This window comes from Mus caroli, chromosome 3 (assembly GCF_900094665.2).
Source record: "Mus caroli chromosome 3, CAROLI_EIJ_v1.1, whole genome shotgun sequence".
Taxonomy (NCBI): Eukaryota; Metazoa; Chordata; class Mammalia; order Rodentia; family Muridae; genus Mus; species Mus caroli.
This window is the reverse complement of record NC_034572.1, coordinates 101,442,984-101,449,660: the sequence shown is the minus strand read 5'-3', so window position 1 is coordinate 101,449,660 and position 6,677 is coordinate 101,442,984.

Sequence of the window (6,677 nt, the reverse complement as noted above, 5' to 3'; positions counted from 1 at the left end):
AAGTTAGATTTCTGTCTCTGCAGTCTTGTCCAGCTGCTTGCCTCTTTCTGCCCATATTTTTGAATTTTAAAAAATATTTATATCCATTTATTTTCTACATAGCTGGTAAGTTTCATTTCAATAGAAGATCCACTCTCCTATAAGATTTTGAGGTGCTGTGGTGGAATTTTGTTTACAGGTCAGCCACCAGAGATTGAAGGAAGGGCAGACGTCTAGTCGTCTGGATTTATGAGGCTCTCCCTTCTGGGTTGATGGAGTGTAGTTGATAAGAAGACAACCGTTGTGCCCAGGCTCCCTTTTGTCTGCACTCAGATACCAAGGACAGGAAGAAACAATTTCCAAGCCCAGCCACACCTGCTTAGAGCCACCACTGTGTTAGTGTTCTCCAGGCTGGGCTGAGTGCCTTCCTCATGTCTTTAGTGCAGTGTGTGTGTCCCAGCAGCCCAAGCCTGGTGTCTAGATAAACAGGCATGGTTGTTGCTTTACTGTGCCTCCTAATCCTAGGTAGGAGCCCACAAGGTGCAGCCTCCTTGCCACTTAATGGACCCATGACTGAATACTCTCTTCCCTTTTAGCTGCTGGGCTTCAGCCTGCCTTAACAAGAATGATCCAATTTGTTTCTACGGGAGTGCATTTCCTTGGTTGCCCAAATGTCCACCCGGATAAACATTTCTGTCCCAACCATCCACTCTGTTGCTAACCAGGAATTTCCTACTGAATTTGTCCTCCCTCAACTGAAGTCTCACAGGAAGCTCTCATCGTGACCATCAAAGTGGGTTGGCTCTGGTTTCAGAAAGTGCTCACTTAATCTTAGCTTATATGGGTCAATAGAGAGTGCTGGACCCATGCCAAGCCCCACTGAGGCTGGCAAGCATGGGAGGTGGGTTAGCACTGGATCCTACTTAGTTTTGGTTATTTACAACCCTCTTTTGTAGTAATGTAATTAGTAGTCTTCACCTGCACATATACCCCTCCCCAAACAAATGATCTAGAACCTCAGGACCCGCCCTCGACCTTCACCTGCTGCAGTAAGGCAAATTCTGCCCTTCAAGTGAACCCTTAGGAAGGATCACCTATTGACCATGCATTCCTATGCATAGCTGGGTGTGCATATAATTAAAATCAGATGCACTGTGAGAAGTAGGATGCGTTATGAATAGCAGAAGAAATGAATAACTGACCTAATCTAGCCATCAGAATAGACAGACACCCAAACGATGACCCTTCATAACCAGCCATACTTTCCTTTAAATACCATAAAAAAATAAGAGCCCAGTCTGTAACCCATTGCCTGGGGAAGGGCACGGCAGTTGGTAGGTGAAGGGCTTGCTGTGACTAAGAGACTCCAAGAGGCAAACTGCAGGGACTCGAACTCAGGGCTTCTGGCATTTGAGGGAACCACTCAACCAACCAAGCCACCTACCCAGCCCTGGTTATTTTCATCATACTTTGTTTTGTTTCCCTAAAACTTCCTCTCCAGATAGTTTAACCTCTCTAATTTCTCATGGTGCCATGGAAGAGTGGGACTTCACACTTTCCTCCTCTGATTCATCCAACCGTGGGAAGAAGCCACTGCCCTGAGCATGGACTTTAAACTCTCTACTTGCTGATGATTGAGCTAACCCAGCCCACATGTGCTTGATTGACATTGATCAAGAGTCAGCTCTGGTGCTGGGAATGCAGTCACAGCTCATGAGCTCCGTGGGGAAACTGCTCCTCAGAGGAGAAGTGATACTGAACAAAGGTACATCCTGATTCCTGTTGGGAAGAGAGATGTGGGGAATGGCCCCTACATACAGTGGCCCTTCTGTGTACTGGGTGAAAAGATGAACTGGGTTAGACTAGAGTAGGAAATAAGAGAGCCCACTCCATGTGACAAGGACAAATATGATTGCACAGCACGACCCTCTCTGGCAGTTTCTGTGAACATACTCACACTTGTGGGTGGTGGTGATAACTTATGATCGCTATGGTCAGGAGAGCTGAAAATGACTGAGCTAGCGTGAGCCCTACTTTCGCCTGGGAATCCCTTCTGATGACCCAGTTTGTATGGGGCTGGATCTGAGTTGGAATGCCAACAAAGGATGCGGTCTTCATGTTGGGGCTACATTCCTTCTGGCCCCTCAGGAGAAGAGGTCAGAAGCTTTGTAGCTTGCTGCATTGCTCTCTGTTCTCTGTCACCCACCACTTCTGTGTTGGTTCTCTCAGGGGAGGAGGGATTCACTTCCTGAACTTGCAGGCTGAGCCAGTGGGTAGGCTGATTTCCTCTAACACAGAGATGCCTGGGGCATTAAGTGGGCAGAAATGGTGTGTGTGTGTGTGTGTGTGTGTGTGTGGTGTATGTGTATGGTGTATGTGCATGTGTAAGTGTGTTTGTATGCACATGTGAGCATATGTGAATGCATGCATATACATGAGTATTTCAGAACTGCTCATAGAGAGTTTTAAAAGGCCACAGAGTCTGGTGGCAGGGAGCTGATGCAGATGTCAAGCTGCTGATGAGGGTGGTTAGCTAAGTTAGCTAGGACCCTACTGCACCCAGTCATGGAGCTGCTGGAGTGCAGACAGACAGGATCCTGACATAAGGTAACTCTGGATTATGAATGAATCCTAAATCCAAAGACAAGTGCCCTTATGATAAAGAGAAGAGCAGTGGCCCATACAGAACTGAGGTAACAGGGCTGCTGCCGCAGATGTGAGGAGCTACAGGAGCTGTTGCAGGCAAGGAAGCATCCTCTCCAGGAGGCTGCAGGCGACCTTGATTTCAGATGTCGGGCCTCTTGGCTTGTATAAGAATAAATTTCTGGCCTTACAGTGGTGACACACACCCTTAATCTCAGCACTAGGGAGGCAGAAGCAGGCAGATATCTCTTAGTTCTGGGCCAGCCTAGTCTACAGTGTGAGTTCCAGGACAATCGAGGCCACATAGAGAAACTCTATCTTAAAAAAAAAACAAAACAAAAAGCAAAATAAAAACAAACAAACAAAAGAACACCAAAAAGAAAAAAAATTAAATTTCTGCCTCTTAAGCCATTAAATTATTATGACAAGCAGAGGAAACCAACACAGACCCCCAGGGTATCTGTGTTCACCCTCCCTTCCCTCTAGGATGCTGTTAAAGGACAAGAAACCCAAGAAAACCAAGACCAACCAGTGGTAGGACAGTAAGAGCCATTTCCTTTATAGGCTGTCTTAGAAGAAAGCCTCTCTGAAGGAATTTGAATAGCTGCTACCCTCCCTCCCGGGAAAAGAACTGGTTTCCACAATGTACCACAGTGAATCAACCCAGGGAGCCTCGGAAAATTAACTATGGTTTCTGGCCGCCCAGTTTCCCGCTTAGGGGAAGAACAGAGGGATTAGTAACTGGATCACATTTAATCAAGCTGCCAGAAGATACACAGGAATTATTTCTCTGTGTCTGCCTGCCTGCTTGTCTGTCGCTTTTGCTTGTGACCTGTCCTGGGTGATCAGGACAAGCTACATCAGGCCCAGTTTAACACAGGAGGGTCCCTGCTATGAGGGAAGGCTAAGCCCCACAGTACTCAGCCTCCTCAGTCCTGCTGTGGTGGCCACTGTGCAGCCAAGTGAGTGTTCTGCTTCCTTCAAGCTGAGGGCCCTATATGGCTGATCTCGAAGTTTCTTTTGGTTGAAGCATTTTGGGATTTGGAGATGAGAGTTCACACTGATGTGATAGAAAACCAAGGGCCAGAAGGGTCTGACCACACACAACACAGATCCAGGAACAGGGATCGTGGCTCAGGCCTCTTGGGGACATTCTGCCCCGCCCACACACCCCCTTACTCTTGTTTTCTTTGGTTCAAGTTCCAGCTGTACCTAGAAAGAAGCAGGTAAGACTGGCTAGGAGTGCTGACACGGCTTCTCCGGGACATCTTTCCCGACTGCTTCAGGAGAGTTGGATTTCCTCATGCTCCACACTTCCGGTACACTAGCACTTTTCTTCTTTGACTTCTAGTGGTAAGCATCTTCCCACTAGACTGGGAGTCACTGGAGTCACTGGAGCACATGGAGGCTGAAGTACTCTTGTGGCCAACCAGAGTTCTTGGCTACCAGTGAGATGTGTGTGTGAATGTGTGTGTGTATGTGTGTGTCTGTGTACATGCTAGCACACATGTGTGTACACATGCATGGGGAAGCCACAGGTCAATTACTCTCTGCCTCACTTCTGGGGAGAGAGCCTCTCACTCATCCTGGCACCTGAGCTTGTCACTTTGGCTAGGCTGCCCAGCCATGGAGTCACAGGGATCCTCCTGTTTGTGCTCCCCAGTTCTGGGGTTGCGGGTGTACTCTGAGCCCATTTTAAACACTGGAGCAGGTGATCTGAATCCACGTGTTCCTGTTTATGTGGCAAGTTCATTATCTATGAAGCCATTTCCTTAGTGCCAGACCCTACTTTTAAAAACTATTTGTATTTATTTTTAGTGTGTGTGTGTCTGTGAAGACAACTCTTGAGAAGTAGGTTCTCTCTTCCCACTGTGAATTGTAGAGATCAAACTCAGACCACTAGACTGCGTGGCCTCTTAAGGTTCTCAACACTGCTTTCAGAGACGGTCAGATTCACTGGTTGAGGTGTCTGTGTAGAGACAGAGGTGGCTCGGCAATTAAGCTCACGTTCTGCTCTTGCAGAGAATCTGGGTTTGATTCACAGCATCCACATGGCAGTAAACAGTAGCCTATAACTCCAGTTGTAGGGGATCTAGAAAACCTAACACATTATTTTGGTGTCCATGGATACTCTATACATGTGACACATAGGCACGCATGCAGGCAGAACACCTACACACCTAAAATTAAAACTAAGTTGAGCTTGGTGGCTCATGCCTTTAATCCCAGCACTTGGATGGCAGAGGCAGGCAGATCTCTGTGTGTTTGAAGGCAGGGTGGTCAACATAATGAGTTCCAGGACATCCAGGGCTAAAGACTTTGCCTTTAAAAAAGGGAATTAGCTAAAACAAATATTCAGTTTGTAATAACATAAAGACCTTTTTTGAAAACCACCACTCAGTTATTACAGTGTCCAAACACTTTGGGGGGAGTGATGGCTAATGTTTAGAGAGAAAAGATGACTTGTTTACATTCATACCACCAGTAAGGGGCTGGACCAAGACAGAAATGTAGTGTTTGGACCATGGCTAGGATTGGGGCTGGGGAACAAGATGGGGAAAGATCAGGGATGCTAGGATCAGTACAGTGAGGAGCTGGAGCAGTCTCATCTTGTTGAAAGGTGTGTGTTATGATGGAAAGACAGAGACAAAGCTGAAAGGAGAGTTTGGCCAGGTGGTTCAAAACCAGAGGCTCAGTTTGGGGACAAAATGTGCTCAGGATCCGGGCTTGATATTGAGGTCAGTGGGATTCCATGCGTCATCTGCTTTCAGAGAGGTGACAGCGGATCTCTGGGCTTCTTGGAGGATGGGTGGCAGAGGAGCTAGACTGAGGGGTGGTCCAGTTGGGAGCCATCTCTTGGCAACAGTTAAGATGGAAGATGAAGAGGCTGTGGAGTTTTCGCAATGAGATCAGTGACTAAGGATGACAGGGAAATTCAGGAATCTAGAAAATCCACCTACCAGTGTCTGTGGGACCACTAATCAAGCAGAGAGGACATGGCACCTGGCAAACATGATTGGCATTTGCCTGAGAACTTTGAAGACTCCCTGTATGCATCTAGAAGTCTAGACTTGCAGAAGGCAGGGCTGAAACTAGGACCCACAGTTACATTGTATACTTAAAAGCTTTCCACAGGAATGAAGCAACACTTAGGGAAAAGTCCCTGCCTGGCCTGGCAGTCCATAGAGATCTGGCTTCAGACGATGTGGTCCTCACTGGGCAGCTCTGTGCTCTGGTTCTGGGCTTTGTTCTTGGACACGGAGCTCCATCCTGTTTCTCAAGACACCCAGCAATTCAATGAGTTTCTTAAGGGCCTCATTAAATTTCTTCTGCATTTAAACCAGCCAGGCTGTGTTCTGTTATTTACAATTATGAGCCATGAGAATGAGCGTAGGAGGGCAGATGGAAAGAGGCGACAGGGCACAGGGGTTTATTAGAGGTGTTAGAGAGGTACCGACATGGAGTAATGTCCAAGAGGCTGCTGGCCAAGTGGCTGGGAACACAGACTTGAGATCATTAACACGTTGGGGGGCAATGAAATGCTTTGGGATGAATTTGCAACCTCAGGAAAGTCATTTTAGGGGGGAAGGAAGCAGAGGAGAGTTCAGAGAAAACAAGGGTACCTAGAGGAAGCGCTAGCATGAGAGGAGAGAGGAGGCACTTGTGTCGAGGGTACAAAAGGCAGAGTGAGGGAGGAGATGGTGAAGATGGCACTTTAGGCATTAACAGGGTGAAGGGTGATTCAGGCAACTGCCTCAGTGATGGGAGCAAGAGTGGGGCTGGCATAGGTCCAGGAGAAAATGGGAAGGGAGAATGGAGTCTGTGCTGTCTAGAAATCCATTGAAAGAGACATAAGGAAGAAGTGCCAGGGACAGTGCCCAACAGCATCCACGGGGTCAGGAGGAGTTGCATGGTCTGGTCCTGAGGTGTGGGCTGGGTGGGGATAACCAGGAGGCAGTTCAGGTTGCTAGGAGGCAGTCTAGGTTGCTAGGTGGGGATAACCAGGAGGCAGTCCAGGTTGCTAGGAGGCAGTCTAGGTTGCTAGGTGGGGATAA